This window comes from Lissotriton helveticus, chromosome 10 (genome assembly GCF_964261635.1).
Source record: "Lissotriton helveticus chromosome 10, aLisHel1.1, whole genome shotgun sequence".
In the NCBI taxonomy this organism is placed as follows: domain Eukaryota; kingdom Metazoa; phylum Chordata; class Amphibia; order Caudata; family Salamandridae; genus Lissotriton; species Lissotriton helveticus.
This window is the reverse complement of record NC_136071.1, coordinates 1,071,840,138-1,071,859,561: the sequence shown is the minus strand read 5'-3', so window position 1 is coordinate 1,071,859,561 and position 19,424 is coordinate 1,071,840,138. Positions and strand designations below refer to the sequence as shown.

Here is a 19,424-nt window from a genome sequence, read left to right as displayed (position 1 = left end):
ATTCCTCAAAAGTTTGGGCTCTCTCTTTATTATATTAGTATAGAAGATTACATTTCTAAGGCGCACATCTACCCGGAGGTTTCCCGGCGCCATTGGACACAGGCAAGAAAATCAAGCTGCACTATTGGTTAAATAACCATGTTTTAACCCCTTCGACGCTCATGACGAGCTGGGCTCGTCATGCAGTAGCCTCCTCGCACGCTCATGACGAGCCCAGCTCGTCATGAATAATGGGGTTCATGAATTTCCAGCACAGGGGAAAAATCCCCATAGCATTCAAAAGGTTAAGTTCTTTACGGAATTTACAGTAAATAGTTTTATGCCGGAGTTGTAAGGGGAGAGAATTCCACAGTGAGGGGGCTAAGCAAGCAAAGGACCGACTTGTTTGGTCCAGGGGACTTGAAACTTCGCCTGAGAGGAGGATCGAAGAAGGCGCGTGGAAAGGTAAGGGTGTACCAAAACACTGAGATACTGTGGCGCTGTCCCTGATTTAATCCTATGCATTTAGCATAGGGCTTTAAATTTAGTGCGATTTTCCACCCTAAGCCAATGGAGGTCACGGAGAGATCCCGAGATGGAGGCCTTTCTAGGTAATTGGCAAAGTAGTCTGGCAGCAGAATTCTGGACGACTTGCAGCTTGCAAACCACCTCCTTTTTGGCTCCCAAATATAAGACGTTGCCATGGTCCAGCCTAGACACAATCAGGACCTGTATGACTGTTCTTTGCGTAGACCTAGGCAACATCCAAAGTATTTTTTTAGCCATCTTAGGATGGTAAAACAGGTTGAGGCGACCTTAACCGCTTGCTGCCTCACAGCAAGTTGGTCATCTATGATCATACCAAGATTACGGTCCGATTGTGATGGTTTGGGGAGATCACCCATTTGGGGCGGCCAGTGTTGGGACCCCAGAGAGCTTTGTTTCTGCCGAGGATAAGAACTTAAGTTTTCCCACTGTTTAATTTCTGCCAGTTGGTGTGCATCCAGCCAGCTATCTTTTGCAGCCCTACCTGGAGAGATGACACATTGGATGTTTCCTTGGTGGACAGGGAGAAGATAAGCCGGGTGTCATCTGCATATGAAAATATGGTTAGCCCAACTTCTTCAGCAATTGTGGCCAGGGGGCTAACATAGATAATAAAGAATAACAGGCTTAGGATGGATCCTTGTGGTACTACGTACGGGGAGTCATGGGCCTTAGAACTAGCGGAAGATTCTCCAACTCTACCCAAAGGGTCAGCAACATGCATTAAAACTGAAAACCATAGCACCTCTTTCAAAAAGGTTCCAGCTTTTAGATTACATACATTTTACTTGAAAGGTATCGGTGTCTACTTCTGCATAAATTGTGCAGTGAAAGGATCCGGTAACTAGGCTGAGTGAGCCACATCCCCAGAACAATGAAACTAAAATCCCAAACTTTCTGTTTGCTTGTCCCATCTTATTCGTGAACTACCCCTATGCTTGTGATAACAGAACATGCGTTATTTAAACCTGTGTACCTGGAAAATACTGAAGTGGCCGTTATGAAGTGGTCCCATCCCTATACTACATTGGCTTGGAAGCTTGGCTCCTCAGATATCCATTGATGATTTTGCATTGGATGAGCTAGGTTAGGTGGGTGCTCCTTTCTCAGGCACCATTGACAAGTGCCTGGAAACTTCTCTTTTCTTTATTGTGGTGCCAGGGCTAGCGTTTAACCTTTGCAATGCTGACCAGCATTTCCAATCCTGAAGCAATACTCAGGAAGTGGAGACATTTTATGATTGTAGTGTGGTGGGGCTTCCGCCATCACCAAGCATATTACCCCACTGCCAAATTAGGATGGCTGTGGGTACCACGGCAGATGCAAAGTCTGTCCGCCGCTTCACCGCCAAAGGCAATCGCAACGTTTGCCTGGCAGACGGTACCGGGCCCCTGAAATGGTGGCGGGGCCTAGCAGGCACCGTCTACCAAATTAGGATGTGGGTTTAGAAAGGCCTTTCCATGGCGCCGATGGGAATGGGTTTGAGGACTGGTTGCGGGCCCCCCTTGTTTGTGGGGGGTGTAGCTGCACTGGGGGGTACACATGGTACCCCCTTGCATTTCCATGCACCAAGTGGCAGGCACCGCGCGGTGCCTGACACATAGTGCAGGAAATGCAAACCAAGCAATTTTAACATTGTGTAAAGTGCTGCAGCCACCAGCGCCGCCTGCAATTTTAAAAGCCATGGATGCGCCCGCCAGTATGGCAGGAACATCCTAATCACAGTGGTGGGACCGCAGCATGTCTGGGGGCAGTCCCAAACACTACTACGATGGCGGGCGGACCTAGTCCGCCTGCCACTGTAATCAGCCCCCAAGTCTCGCTGTCCTTCAGGAAGTTACTGGTGACACTGCTATTCAACTCTTTCTGGTAGGGGTTACAGTGTAGAAAGGGGCATGTATGAATTGATATTTTTTTTGTTAACCGGGTTCATCAACAGTTATAGGTTGCAAGATCAGGCTAGCAAGTTGAATGCGCACACAGTTAAATAATTCTAGAAGAAGCCTTGGTTAGCGCATACAAACTATAATAATGTAATACCTTTTGCAATAAGGATCAGAGCTGTAAGTATTAAAAAATGCTTTTTAAAAAGTATTTTTACTTGAAGAATACACGTTGTAATGTTTTTTGGGTTGTACTGTACATATTTTACTGCTGTCTTACACAATAGGCCTTAATACAGGTTTACTCAAATTCACTTTGTCTGATGCCCAGTGGTAGTACCAGGTACAGCTTCTCCAATAAGGTTTAGGTACTTGAATGTTGTAGACAGAAGTGCAGTTATGCTTTAGTGTATACATGTACTTTGTATAGTGGCAGAATGGGCTTTGTGCATAATCACAATTCATTCTTTTATGTCTGGGTTTGGAAAGTGCACCTGCCAAACTATCTGTTGCTAACAGTATACAAAGTGAGCTTTGCATTTTCCACGTTTAATTATTGGTTTTCTTTGACCATAGACTGACACCCAATCACACCTTGTCCCAACACTGCAGAATATTCATATCTCAACCAAGTCTACAGGTTATTTGAGTGTATTTATCTGTCTCTACTCATGTTTGTATTGAACTACTTTCCAACTATAGCTTTGTCTGTCTGTCCTGGTTGATTCCCTCCAGTGTGCTAATGCAGTATGTGTGAATATATTTAGTCCAGATTCATTGACTTTGCTTGTTGATTTTGCATTTCTAGCTTTATGAAATCAAAGTGAGTGCTGTGTGCAGCAACTCTAAAGCAATTTGGACTTCTATAGCTAGGGGATATTACTAGTAGCTGTGGCAGTGGTTTGGCTTCATTCATACTCGAAATATGAAGACAACCTTTAGTGTGATATTCGTTATCGCAATTCTTTTTAGGTCGAGCATTCAAGACCTCTTGTATATACTTTAGTATATACTAGTATATACATATGTGTATGTACTTTGTGGGCTCTGGAGATCAGCCTTAGGACGTGTCTGTTTTCGCTTATGGGCTTTTTTTCTGTTCAACTTCCTCTATTTAACCGTCTTGATAGAAAACAACCAGCAGAGGTCAGTAAAACACCAGAATCACTTTAATATTCTCTAGATTGCAGTCAATAGAAATTGTCTTCCACGAGTACCCATACACAATATTTTTTCAAATCTTGTACTTTCAGTGATATGACCACTGAAGGCCCTGATTTTATATTAAAAACAGAGCTTTGGACTATACCATTTCCAGCTGAAAGGCAATATTTCTCTCCATGGGTTCCCATACCTGTCATGTCACGCAGTTTAGTGCTTACTTTCCCTCCATGTTTCAGCACCCAGGCTAATGTGCTGCATAGCTAAATACTTAAAAGTTCCCAAAGGCAAGACCGATTGCATTGCAAATGCTTGTTGTGGATGGGTACGATCTATGCTGCTTTCCAAGATGTAGGTATCTCAGCACTCTCTATTACATTACTGCATTTGCAACCCTGTTAAACAATACGGCCTAGTTGTTGATGTCAGCATTAAGGATCCCCAGGAATCCCATGTGGACCAGTAGCTTTGCCTAGGACAATGCTCCTGATTGAACTCGTGTTGGCCTCAACGTCTGTAGTCAGAAGAGATTCAGGGCTAAGACCTGTTCTCAGGACACCCCCGCGCCGCACGGCCACCAGCTGTGTGTGTGCCCTTCGCCCCTCGCTGCTGCTCGCAGCCTCATTGCGCTATTGCCGCCCTAGCTGCCTGCCTCGCTGTTCCCCGCCCCAGAACCTCCGCCGTATTTTTGTAGTATATTGTGGTTCTGTTTTTTTCTTATTGCCTCTTGCATAATCTGTGCTGTTGTCCCCCTGTGCCTGTGTGCATTGTTATTGCCTTTTGTATTAGCCTTACTGTTGTCCCCCTGTGCCTTGCCCGCCCCGCTCCCCGCCGCCGTTCACGCGGCCACGCCCCCTTTTGTTTTGTGTCCTCCCCGCTCCCGCCTCCCAGCTGCTCCTCCCTCCCACTTGGCCATAAATGGCCACCGCGCGTACGCGCAGCGGTCACGCACAGCGGGAGCGCCGATTGTGCGCCAAAGGCAAGCCCGTCTGCGCCCGTCCGTGCCTGGACCGCGCCCAGTGCCAGGACCCCTGGTCCCCGTCGATGCAAGACGACCCGACAGACCTACGACGCCGCGGCCCTCATCGCACTCAATGCCGGCCGGAACCCCACCTGCTGCCGGGCCGCCCCGAAACGCATTCACGGACCCTTCACCTGCACAACCTGCAAGTTCACCTGCCTCCGAAACCTGCACCGCGCCCGCCAAGCCAAACTCCAGCAGCGACCTCAAGTGCATCCTGCTCAACACCCGCTCCGTCCACAGACACGCCATGGAACTATGGAACCTCCTCGACATAACTTCACCAGACATCGCCTTCCTCACTGAAACATGGATGAACGCCTCCTCAGCCCCTGACATCGCCATCGCCATCCCGGATGGATACAAGATCATCAAGAGGGACCGCGTCAACCAGATCGGAGGAGGCATCGCCATCGTCCACAAGAACACCATCCGCATCACGACTGACGCCGACGACACCTTCGCCGCCGCCGAGCACCTCCACTTCCAGATTCACACCGACCCAAAGATGACCCTCAGAGGCACCCTCATCTACAGACCCGCGGGACCACGCACACAATTCAGCGAAGACATCACGGACTTCATCAGCCCACACGAACTCCCCTCCGCCGACTACATCCTCCTAGGGGACCTCAACTTCCACCTGGAGAACAACAAGGATCGCAACACCGTCGCCCTGCTGGACAACCTCGCCAACCTCGCACTCAAGCAACTGGTCAACACCCCCACCCACTACGCCGGCCACACGCTTGATCCCGTCTTCTCATCCAGCAAGCACATCACCTTCATCCACTCCACCGGACTCCACTGGACCGACCACAGCTGCGTCCACTTCAGCTTCAGAAAAACCACAACCCACCACCACCCGCAACAGGTTCCTCACAGGAGCTGGAGCAAGATCACCGCCGACCAGCTCACCACCTCCCTCAGCCAGCACCCACCTGCCAGCACAACGGACCCCAACGAAGCAGCCCGCAACTTCACGCAGTGGCTGACCGCCTGCGCCGACGACCTCGCACCACTAAAGAACCCTCCCAGCAGACCCAGAAGCAAGAAGGTCCCCTGGTTTACCGACAAACTCAAGGACTCCAAGAAGACCTGCCACACCCTCGAGAAAGCCTGGCGCCTCGACCAGACCACGAACAACATGACCGCCCTCAAACACGCCACCCGCAAGCACCACCAGCTCATCCGCACCACCAAGAAGAAATCACTGAAGGAGCGACTGGACAACAACTCCCACGACAGCAAGGAACTCTTCAGCATCGTCAAGGAGTTCTCCAACCCCAGCACCGGCAACAACGACATCACTCCTTCACAAGATCTCTGCGACTCCCTCGCCTCGTTCTTCTACCGCAAGATTGCCGACATCCACAACAGTTTCGGCGCACCATCCACGCACCCTACCGTCGAACCAACGCACCCCACCGCCACCCTTCGCACCTGTACCACGGTGACCACCGAAGACACAGCCCGCACGATGAACACCATCCACTCCGGATCTCCAACCGACCCCTGCCCCCACCACGTCTTCAACAAGGCCGACTCCACCATCGCACCCCAACTCCGGGACGTCATCAACACCTCCTTCAACACCGCCACCTTCCCGGAGAGCTGGAAGCATGCCGAGCTCAGCGCCCTACTGAAGAAACCAACAGCGGACCCCACCGACCTCAAGAACTTCCGCCCCATCTCGCTCCTCCCTTTTCTGCCAAAGTCATCGAGAAGATCGTCAACAGACAGCTTGCCGCCTTCCTCGAGATGAACGGATCCCTCGACCCCTCGCAGTCCGGTTTCAGAGCCAACCACAGCACCGAGACCGCCCTCATCGCAGCCACCGACTACATCCGAGCCCTGCTCGACAATGGGGAAACAGCGGCACTCATCCTCCTGGACCTCTCTGCAGCGTTCGACACTGTCTGCCACCGCACCCTAGTCCAACGCCTCAGCAACACCGGCATCCAAGATAAAGCACTGGAGTGGATCATCTCGTTCCTCGCCGGAAGAACACAGAGAGTCCGCCTCCCCCCGTTTCGATCCGAGGCCACCGAAGTCATCTGCGGCGTCCCGCAAGGATCTTCACTCAGCCCCACCCTCTTCAACGTCTACATGAGACCTCTTGCTGCCATCGCACGCCAACACAACCTCAACATCATCTCCTACGCCGACGACACCCAGCTGATCCTCTCCCTCACCAGAGACCCCGACACCACCAGAACTAGCCTACACGAAGGAATGAAAGACGTCGCCGAGTGGATGAAGAACAGCCGCCTGAAACTGAACTCAGACAAGACGGAAGTCCTCGTCCTGGGACCATCACCCTCCGCCTAGGACGACTCCTGGTGGCCCCCAGCCCTGGGCACTGCTCCCAAGCCAACAGACCACGCACGCAACCTGGGCTTCATCCTTGACTCCTCCCTCTCGATGACCAGACAAGTCAACGCCGTCTCCTCATCATGCTTTCACACCCTTCGCATGCTTCGCAAGATCTTCCAATGGATCCCGACCGAAACCAGGAAGACGGTCACCCAGGCCCTTGTTACCAGCCGACTGGACTACGGAAACACCCTCTACGCCGGAACCACAGCCAAGCTACAGAAAAGACTCCAATGCATCCAGAACGCCTCCGCCCGACTCATCCTGGACATCCCCCGATGCAGCCACATCTCCGGCCACCTGAAGGACCTGCACTGGCTCCCTGTCAACAAGTGGATCACGTTCAGGCTCCTCACCCACGCACACAAGTCTCTCCACGACCTGGGCCCCAAGTACCTCAACGACCGCCTGACCTTCTACACGCCCACACTCCAGCTACGGTCTGCCAGCCTCGCCCTCGCCGCCGTACCACGCATCCGAAGAGCCACCGCCGGAGGCAGATCCTTCTCCTACCTGGCGGCCAAGACATGGAACTCCCTCCCCATCCACCTTCGGCTGACCCAGGATCACCTCGCCTTCAGGAGACAACTCAAGACCTGGCTGTTCGAGCAGTAGCGGACCCCTTGCCCCAAGCGCCTTGAGACCCTTCCGCGTGAGTAGTGCGCTATACAAATATTATGATTGATTGATTGATTGATTGCTTGGCGTTAAAGAAACAATAGTGGTGGGGTCAGCCTTGCCTACTGTGTCATAAAGATCTGAAAAGTGCTTCCACCATACATGGGGCTTTATATGGCAATTCAAGCTGACTTTGAAACTGGCCCCCACTGGCCACTAGCTTTCAGAATGTTTTGGTGTCTTTTGTTTTGACTGCATCTGAGATAAGGTCCCTAAGTTAACCATGCCATGCCCTACGAGCCTACTGCTGCACTACTTTACATTGGGTCCTTTTAAATCTTATAAGGTCACAGCTTATGCCTTTTGTAGCAGAGAGCAGCTCTTTTTTGGCAGCCCCACAATCTTCATTAAATCATGTATTATTTGGTATGGTAGTTGATTGGGACCTCCAATAATTGTCCTGGACACACTCTACCCCGATAGTGCAAAGATCCCTGTATATGACAAGGATATCAAATGTCAAGTAACAGAGTTGGACACTGTCCTCTATCAGGGTGGCAAAGGTCTTGTTTATCTCTTCCACAATCTTAGCCTGGGTCAATATTTTAGTCCATTTCAATGTGCACCCAATGTTTGCAGCCTGATATTCCTGCTAATGGACAGCGAGGCATCCTTTGCATGAGTTTTAAAGTTTGCCAATGTGCAGTGGATGTCATTATTGCTGCTATCGACCATTGCGAACACCTTCATATTTACCACAGCCCTCCATCGGGCTAGAGAGTCAAGACCATAGTCAATCCTACAAGTATCACCTGGCCAGATGTTAGTGTAGTGAGCTTGCTAGTCTGATCTGGTAAGGCCATTATAGGTCTGTTAGCCATAAGGCAAGGTGAGTGAAAGCAATTGATGAGCAGCATCGATGTGTCGCTTCACAGAGCACATCTCCAAGGCAAGAATGTCCCATTCTTCATCCTCAACCTCACTCCGGGACTCCCCCAAGGCGTCTAAGGACTCAAAAGTAGTGTCAAAGTCCCCCACGAAAATCAGGGAATTATGGACATTATAATTTCCCCATAAACATAAAATGCTTCCATTTAAGTGTTTCACCACCCCCTTTGATCCCACTTTATAAATATTGTAAATATATGTTTTTCGGCCAGCCTTGCCAGTAAAGAAAAAATCCTGCATGTTGGGAGAGGTAGTTTCAAGCGGCCCTATGTCTGCAGGCACTGATGAGCAACCCAAGTTGTTTGTCCACCAGAAGACAACCTAAGCTAAAGAAGGAACCCTCAGAGCATGCAGGTTTCTCAATATGACTTGGCAGTTTTCGTTTTGACTTTTTAACAAACAAAAGTGCAGCCTTAGCAACCACTTGACCTTGCTTCTAGTATCTCACTTTGTTGCCCCCAGAACCATAACCTCAAGTGTTATATCAGCTTTAGGTTTACCAGCGGGATCTGTGGCAAAATGTTTAGAGCTTTTTATTCCTTTTTCCTGCCAAATTCCTAGTTTTTTTTTCTCTTCCCCATTGTGTTACAATCCAATGAAGCTGCACTTTTAGAAATAAATGTATGTGTCCAGTAAACGCATATGGTCACCTACTTTTGAAAAGAAAGGTAGCCTTGAAGCTGATGTTAGAGGGGTGGCCCAGCCCAACCTCCTCTGGGCTCTGGCTGGTGCAAAATGGCCCGCCCTTGGCCCAGGCTTTGCCTATGTTCATCTTGTACAGGAGATTGAGTGGGGCGCTATATATTACTGTAGAAAGGTGACTCCTGCCCCCCTTTCCTCGATGTTGGAGCCTCCTGGCATGGGTGGGTATGGGACTTGGAGTCCCCTTAGAGGCCACAGTCAGTGGCGGCAAGTCCCGTGCAGTGGGAGTGAGTAAGATGCTATGTAGCAATGTGGGGAGGCAACTCCTTCCCCCTGCTTCCTTAAATTAGGCAATCATATTTTCCAATAAATCTCACATCCTCTCTACTGTCCTTAAAGTTTTTGTTTCAACATAGAATCTGATGCCCCTAAACAAGACATTGCTACCTCACATATTCCTAAGCCTACACTACCATCTACAATTTCGAATGAAGCCATAAAACATCTGACTATAACAAATAAAAATAAAAGAGTTAAAACAAATTAATTATCTCCTCTAAAGTTATCTTCTGTTATTCCTGGGATTTATAATTGAATGAAAATAGATCACTTTGTCTTTATGGAGAAAGAAATATATAAAACATTGCAAAAATTAAATGATTTATGGTCAGTAGCAGAAAAGAGTCTATCTCAGAAGAAACAAAGAGGCAATAACTTGGAGTATGCCATCCCAAAAATTTAGTGGAGTAGAAGATAAGGGACCTAAAATGTCACACAGAGGATTTAGAGGATTTAAACTGTACACATAAGGGCTCAGGGTATTCCAATTGGAGAACACAGTGCCATCTAGACTCTGGGAGCTGGTGTGCCACTGTGCTAGAAGATCGTCTGCTCTATATGAAGATGATTGCTTGCTTTGTGGGGATCTCGGTGCTGTGAAGGGAGCCACTGCATTGGAAGATCCCTTTCCATCATTGATGATTTGCAGAGAAAGCATCAGGTTTAAAGCACCTAATAGACAAACATTTTTCACAGAAAAAGCACCCTTCCAATCTTAGAGTTTGTTTAAAAGAAAAAAATACTACTAATAATAATAATAATAAACCTCTATGCACAGGGAGGTTTCTCCCTTTGCACAGTGGCCATTTTCCATTTGTATTTTACGTGCGATGTCCCAACCAGACTTTGCATGGCTGATACCAGCAGCAAACATGAATGAAAGCCACCACAGCAGATCTGTGGTGGATGGACTAGTGTTACTGTTGATGGTGCCAGCAGAGGCTCAGTTGATGGTATCCCCTTGGAGTTCCCACATATAAATGGGGTGGAAGGAACCCCAAGTTTTGGGAGAGAGGACCACCAGCTTTCTGCATTCCTGCCACTCTGCCAAACCATTAATGAGGCCCTTAGTTTTGCTCCTTCAAAGTTGTTATCTCAAACTCTAGAATTATCTGAATTGTTTAAGGAAATATTGTAAGCCTAGAGGCATCATAATAGTTTTATTTTTCTAATGAACAGACTTTATGAAGTTGTTCCACTCTTTAAGAATAAAAGACTATATGGTCCAGAGATAATATGGTCTTCTCAAAAGAAGTTGCCAGAGCATGAGTTGGAACAAATTCTAGGTGTCTCATTACAAGTGACCTGATAAATTGGGATCCCTGATCAGACACTTGATTGAGCAAGAATCATAATTACAAATGGTGCGATGTTTAGTACACTCAGTAATTACCAGGTGTGATAAAGATTGATATTGATAGAAATATTATGTATTTTTGTTCTGATTATTTAATTGCTGATGGTGATCGCAGCTTAACTTTTGATGCATTTCTGTGTTGGAAATCGAAATCCAAATATGGTCCCAATACAATTCAGATAAGGTATTTGGTCTAAATAAGCAGGTAAATAGATTTAGTTATAATAATTGAGAAACATAAGCAACTTCATTAAATTTCAGCAGGTCAAACCTGCAGGAATTTAACAAGGGGGAAGGTCAAGTATTTACTGCTCCATGCAGATTTTGGTGCTGTAAGCACCAAAAGCTGCATGTTATTTGCCAAAAAGTAATAAGAGGTGACAATTAATTACTGCATTTAATTAATTCCAAAGATCTCAGAGTCCAATGTTTATCAAACGTGATAATAGCCGGCCTACTTGGAATTAGGTCCTTAAATGTGAGGCCCACATTGAAAAACTAAAATGCAAACTATAGTCAAGTATTTTTTTTTGTTGGATCTTTCTTATTTTGATGGTTTGCTGTATTTTCTATTTTCTTACTATACCATTTTTATTTGATTGTCAGATGTGTACAGATAACCACACCCCTTCACTTCCATTTCATATCCGAATTCTGTCCAAGAAGATTGTTCCAACAAAAAGCAAGACAACTCGCAAATGTGTATTGAAAATACAAGGTAAGTGCAGTGACACTCAGTACTCTCAAGAGGAATGAGCCTTCACCTGAAGTATAGTTTTCATAAGCAGCCAACCAACACCTAGAGCCCAATAATTTCAAGCCAGTCACGAGTGACTAGATCATGTACCTATTCGGGTAAATGTGAAGCTCTTCTGGCCGGAGGTGAAGCGGAGGTCATAGTGAACGGGCACCAGGATTACCTAGCTATTGGGTGCAAGAAAAGGTTCATTACACTACACACTGCTATTGGCCTGTGAATCTTTTCATAAGATTAAAGGAGCACAAGACATACTGAAACAACTCACTGCCCTACTGTAATCACACAGATCAATCGGTGAAAGGATGTTACTTAAATAACATAGAAAATACCACAACAAACCACTAAGTTGATCACCCGCATTACATCCATAGCCTACATAAACAGTATTTAAGGTTCACATCCCGAAATGTCCTTCAATGGATGTGCAATAGATAGAGCCCAAATGTGATTCCATTCGTCACACCAACAGCCTAGGAGTTTCTCTTTGTGAGCTGTATGTGGTATTAATCAATACACTTTCCTGGTGGCTTTCATCTGATGCAGTAGAAATTGAGCGGATTCTTATTCATGTGGTGTTTACCATCCTAACTGGTAATGCTTCTATTTTTGCCATTGTTTGGGGTCTTTTTTTAGGGAAATTGTGTCCCTTTTTGTCTGGTTCTTATTTTTTCAATTCTTGTTTGTTTCCACTTCTTCCTTATATTCTTATGATGTTAGTTTATCAGTTTTTGTGTTTGCTTTAATATGGTAGAGCAGTTAATCGCTTTCATAAGTTCTATGATTATTTGAATAGATGTTTCAAGTAACATATTAGACATTTAAGGGCTACCATGGCGCAGTTAACAGAAAAGAGTCCTTTCCAACATTTAAACCTAGTATAACTTTACTTCTGGAAACTCTTTCATCTGACCTCATAGAACAAAAGTTAATTGTGGATTAGTCAATTTGAATTCACCTGTATTAGGGAAGACAATTTGAGTTATCATTCATATTCATAAGTCTCCTTATGTAGAAGTTTTTTTCAAGAGTCTGATTCCAAATGCAGATGGTGCTTCTTGGACCCAAGGAAAAATGGGTTCCCTAGTCCATGTTGAAGATTTGAGATCTCATTGCCATTGAAATGATTTTTTGGAATGCTATTATTGTGATTCTGATAATTTAATTGCTGATGGTGTTCACATCTTAACTTGTGATGCCTTTCTGTGTAGGAAATCTAAATCCAAATATGGTCCCAATACAATGCAGATAAGATATTTGGTCTTATTCATCAGGTAAATACTTTTATTTATAATAATTGAGAAACATATAAAGCAACTGCAATGGACTGAATCATCATTTTTTTTAAAAAGAGAAAAACAATACAACTTTGGAAAAAAAGCCCTATAATATTTTGTAGTATGTTAAAAACTTTGAATATGATTGCTTTTCCTCTGTCACATTATTCTTTGTTTCAGTTAACTAAGTAAAACATGGATTTTAATAAATTAACAATTGAAAAATGGCTAGGGATATTATATACAAAGCAACAGTAATTACTTTGGGGCAAACTACTAAAATTGGTGCACTTTTGTAAATTATCTTAATTATAAAAAAGATTGATCTTTTGTTGAATCCATTGTGGAAGAAGATAGTAACATTATAGCAGGCCAGGGTGACAATGTTTCTTCATTAGACAAAATTGATGAGTGTTTATCTAGTATTTCTAGAGAACAATGCGAGCTCTTCTATTTTTCTGTTTTGGCAAATTTAACCTGGAAAGAAGTATCTCTAGCTCATGCTCTTTGGAAAAGCATGGGGGTTTCACAGTTTCTCTCGGACGTCTATACCCATGTTTCTAAAATTACGATACTCAAACTGTTGGAGATCAATCAGCACTTTTGCCACATAAATTCTGCTCATGGCTCATTCTTACAAACAATTATGTCTCTCATTCAAAAACAGCAAAAAGATTATATAATATTTGTAAAACGGTTAACTTTACACTTGAGTACCTACAAAATACAACCTAGTCCGGAGGATTTGTAAATGGTAATCTGGCCTTTGAGAATGTGGGAATTTTTTTAGATTTCATTAGTAAAGCAACTGTCTACATTAGAACCATCTTTTGCTTACTTAAGATGCTGAAAAAGCATTTGACTATGTTGATTGAAATTTCACGTTGAATGCTTTAGAATAGCGTGGAATTGTTCCTACGTTTTAAAATCTTTAGTCTCTATTATATACTTACTAAAAGCTTCTATCTTTGATACTAACCTTTAATCTCCTTATTTTGCAATTTAAGAAGGTAAACGAGCTCATTTCAGTGCTGCTCTAAAATATTGCTTTTTAACCTTTTTTTAAATAAAATTTATAATAATCCTATTATTAGGAGATTTCACATCAACAAATAGTAATAAATATTCTGCCTAAGCAGACACTGTTCCACTCTGTGTAATAACCATGAGTTTGGTATTAATAACTTAATAATGTTTCTTTATTTTGTAAATGAAATATTATATGAACATATTGTTTTAAAGATGTGTTTAAAAATATGTTCGAATTCAGTTCAAAGCTAAAATTAAATACTTAAGTGTCTGGTTTTCCCATTCATGCAAAGATACTATCATTTTACTTTACAGCATATTAACAACACAACTGATTTTCATTTTATCAATTGGCAGCCCCTACATTTGTCTTACTGGGGATGCCTAGATTATTTGAATATAATATTTTCCTGCATTAACTCAGATTGTCGTTGAGTGTTTCATGTTAATTTATTTAGGGCAACCCTTCTGATCTTGTATTCTTCCTGCCTGGGCCCATTATTGAGCAAATAGGCCAAGGACTGGAACATAATTAATATTTCCTTCACAAGCATCAGGATTCATGTTGCTTGCAAAAACTTATTTTTTCCCCAGACACAATGTCCTCTTGGGGGGAGGGGGGCGGACTATGTGTCTGAAAAGAAAAATGACAACCCAACTAGATATCCTGGTGGCCCAGAAATCATTTCCAATAAAAGTGGTTCCACTGAGTTGGCATGAGCACTTTACATGAAATAGCAGTGGGGAACACTAAGGAGATTGGCTCGACCATCAGACTTTAAGAGAATCCCTTACTATGTCCGGTTTGGAGATGTGCCCTAGCGGCTAGAGCTGCTGACTTTGGAACTAGTGAACCAGGCTCGGGTCCTGGCTTCAGCTCAACATCCTGTAATTCTAGGCAAATCACTTTAAAAAAAAAAGACATTGACTGGTTCTCATGTAAGTTATCTCGTTCTCCTGTGAAGTGCATGAATGCACTTGGGCCAGGTTCATGCTACATAGAACTGCAAAAAAAAGCAGGAATTCTCTGCTGGCTGTCCTCACCAACAATCCATTTTAATACATAAAAGCTGTTTTCCAAATAAGCAGTCGGATTGTGACACCATTCTGAGGGACCTTCAGTGGATCCCACTAAAGATCCATCTAGGTTTTTAAAATGTCCGCCTTGCTGTTAAATGCTTTTTACTATGGTCTCCCTGGTTACTGGGAAATACTAATGTATTCAGAGAGCCAAGACATTCTTCTGGCGAGTTTGTGGTGTCCCTGAAAAACTTGATGTTTAAAAAACACAAACGCCAGGCTTCTTCCTTCATGCAATGTAGGATTGACATGAAAAACACAAAGATTGATGTTGGACTATAATTTGAGATTTCATCAACGTTTTCCCACAGATTGTTGTAAATCATGAATTATTTTTGTACACAAAGGGTTTAGTTTGTAGGAAGCTAATATACCCCACATTCATGTTTTTTGCAAATTTAAGTGTAAAGAAAAATAGAACAATGGTTTTAAAGTTTGGCATACTGAGGGAAGTGGATATTCATTTGGAGTTTAAGGTGAAGCGATGTTGAAGATGAGGAGAATATGGACGTCAGTCAGATGATGGGACGGGAGAACATTATTTCAGATTTTATGCCTGCAGTACCCCAGGATTAATCATGTGCTGAGGAGAAACATGTGGGGCAACGATTTGCAATTTGGTAGTTCAAGCACATGGGGAATTTGCAGAACTCAGCCTTATGTTAAATCCTACTTGAGTCCCTGTCAATATGTGAGTAATTTGTGGAACAAGCAATATCTGTGCCTCAAACACTTTTGCCTTTGGCACATTACCCAAATTAAATTGTACAACGAGGCTCATTCTGTTTAAATCATTTTGCATGAAACGTTTCTTACACAGAAAAATGTTATTTTCTTTTAAATAGCAACAAAAATTGCTTTAGATAGGGAAAGCATGTATGATATAACGAAATTAATATGTAATGCGAGTACGATTTGAAAATAGACCCTAATCCGTCGCATTGTAATGCAAGGTTTGCAAAGGAATTAGAAAGAAAACACAATGTGTAATCTTGATATCTTGCAAACAAGATCTACGTTTAATGCATTCTAGTACAGGGAAGCCTGGGTTTCCATGCCATTTCATTAGTGACCTGGCCTGCTTTGAACTCTGCAGTCAATTATTGCAGACAGGGAAACTAGAGTATGATTGGAATTTGGGCACAGCATGAAGTGCACGTGCGATTACAGTGCAGGCACTGCTTTAAAATGAAGGAGCTCTGGTTTTCTAGAATCAGTGATGGCAGCGGCAGAACAAAGCAGTATAAAAATGTCTACCTATCCCACATGCGAGGTGCGCATGCGCCAGTGCTTTGGTTATAATTTGTTTCACAGTCTGCAGTTCTTGATCAGGGATTCTATTCGCAACCCTATTTAATAAGCCACTAAATCTACTTGTTCTCGATTTCCTCCAATATTTAGAGGAGCTTTTCTTTATATTGGATACTTTTGATCGGAAAATGTACTCTATTTAGGTCGTTGGATGCTAAAGATGTAGTGCGCCTTCCCTGTGCACCTCCCTGTCTCAATAAATCAACAAAAAAAATCACTTGCAAAGCTAGAAAAATGCACATCTCACCCACACAAAGATGCAAAGTTCAGCACACGACTTGAGATGCTCACAAGTTGGGAACCTTATTAGCTGTTATTTTCAACATCAGCACCAGGACACTTATCCTTTGCTACTCCTATCTACTCTTCCTTTCTAATTCTATATTGTTACGGTTAATAGACATGCAGCTGACTTCTAAATACAGTGCTAATCCTGGGAACAACCATGTCCCCAGTTCAATGACCACTGTCATGTGGAAATCGGTCATTTTGTTCTGACCGATTATTGCTGTTGCGTTTATACAATGCATTAAGTTCAAAACGATTTGCACATGGTTTTTCATCTACCACCCTGTTTTTGTGTGATTTTTTGAGAGAGCACAATTTGTCCTAATAGCATAATGTACAGAACCTGAAAAAAAGTGTACATCCTTTTCACACCTTATTCTCCACTGATTTTACACTTTGACAGCACAATGGAGCTTAATCTGAGCACGACTCAGTTTGCTAAAACTTGTTGAGCGGTTTTATGAAAAATATGATGGTGTAAATGTCCTGCTCACCCTTGCAAAGAGGGACCTTTAATGTACATATACTTGGAAAGGTTAAGCTAAACTACAAAAGAAGGCATTCAGCCAAATGACACTTGTGGAGCACTGGTGGTCGGAACATACTACGTCCCTCATTTTATAAAGAAATAATAATTAATACTATCATGCACTGAAACATAGGACAAGTAATCTTACAGTGATAGTATAAATGTAAGTAGAATTCCCCTGAGAATTTTCCCAGGTCTCTGAGACTCTGTTCATATTTTGTAGAGACAGTACACATTTTAAGAAGCATTATTTGAAGTAAACATTAACATCATTGAAAATCAATGCGTATTGAATGTACCAAATAAATGAATCTTTTACCGTCCCTACTTACCATGGATCTGTCCCACTTGCCTCACTCCAAATATATTATGCTGAATACTAGACGGGCTCTCTTAAGGCTCGACCAAACACACACAACTAATTTGACAATCAAAAAATCTGCGTGTGTGGCCCTATGGAGAAACCCCTGCCTTAAAACCGATGGCAAAACTCTCTATTGGGAATCCTGGTGCAAGAAAGGCATCAACATGGTGTCGGAACTCTATGAAGGGACTCAGCTCCTTCCCTTCTCGACTTTACAGGCGACATATGACCTGACGCCTATGGACTTTTACGGGTTCTTGAAATTGAAAGCCATCATATCACACCGCGGCCTTACCCCCCACACACCTTGGCTTGTGTCCCATTTGCCTTCTCATATATACGCTGGTCACTTTGTTTCAAAAGTGTATAAGCTCCTACTCCCGCCGCCCAGGAAATCCCACAAACAGGTTGAAATCAAATGGGAATCGGAACCCAACTCTACTTGGGTGGGGTTTGACTGGGATATGATCCATAGAACCGCTTTATCCAGCAAGTTGTCCCCAATCCTTTCTCAGACTAAATACATGCTGTTTAATAGGATGTTCTGGACTCCAGATAGACTTTTTAAGTGCAACTTGAGAGAAACCCCCACTTGTTGGAATTGTCGGTCAGGGATCGGCGATCTCGCCCATATGCTCTTTCACTGCCCCTTCCTACAGACCTACTGGGGAAGATCTTTGACTGCATACACCATGTTTTCAATATAAACCCTGTGAGGGAATTCGTCTATGTTATATTGGGAGCTCTTGATCCACAATTACTGAACACACATGATCGCCAACTCCTAGATTTGATGCGGACATTGGCGTGTAAGGTGATTTTGTGTAAATAGAAAAACGCAGCGGAAGTTAACTTTAAAATCTGGCAGGATTGGCTTTCCTTCCTGAGAGGAGCAGACAATCCGGCGCTGCAATCTGCCACCTGGCGACCTTCCAACAAGAGACTCTGGAAATCACTTGATATGTCTTCCTTTCATTTTGAACCTCTGTGATGCAATGCCTCATACTGTATACTCCAGCGATAGACCTGGTCACAACAAGAGTCCCATACCTGATATTGATAGCTTGACTTGTCATGTAACTACATTTTTTGGAATGTCATGTAATTACACTTGTTCCATTATTTTGTTTCTATAATTATCCTCATGTAGCCCTGTTTACAGGCAATGTCAGACAAGCGTGATTTGATTTCCTGTCAGCTTTGTGTATTGTCGTTGAGCACTGCATCTGTTTCAATCTATGCACTTGAAGCCTTATTGTACTCTTTTTGTTTCCCCCTTTTCTCTTCAATAAAAATGATTTGAATAAAAAAAAAAAAAAGATAATCAATAACGTTGGCCATCCCCAACAACTGCAACATTTTAGCACATAGATGCCTGAAGATTGCATTTTGTACATTTCTAACTTTGTGGACAATACCTTTGGCTATTATTCCAGATCTCTAAAGGTCAGATTCACAAAGCTATTGGAGCCCCAGAGTGCAGTTACACTCCTACCTAAAATCCATTTCGAAGGACAGCAATCCAATTTGGATTACAAAACTTAAAATAGGCTTCATTGTGCCCTTGCAAATGGCACTTTTGAACTTGTATTGATTTGCAGCCAATCCCAAAATATTCTACCTACAAAAATAAGTGACCACATATTTGTGGATTTTACATAATTCTCGTTGATCATTTCTCAACCTGGAAATTCTTGCCAATTTAATGCTAGAGGTTCCGGAACATCCTTGAATTTATTCAAAAGGTACGAAGGGCCTTATTACGATGTTGGTTGGAAAGGCTCCGAACGGCAGTTAGATTCTCCTAAACTGTGTCAGAAACTGTTTCCAACCGACTCCGAAACATTTCTGACTGACCGATTACGATGGAAAGGTAACTGTTCGGTCAGTCTGAATCTGTTCCGACTGGCATTTAGAGA

General features: G+C 43.7%; 1 protein-coding gene across 1 annotated transcript in view; it reads right to left on the bottom strand.

Moving 5' to 3' along the window:
* The window catches only part of VWDE (von Willebrand factor D and EGF domains), a 402,281-nt gene that overhangs the window by 308,408 nt on the left and 74,449 nt on the right, over window positions 1-19,424 (bottom strand). The gene's annotated exons all lie outside the window — the stretch shown is intronic.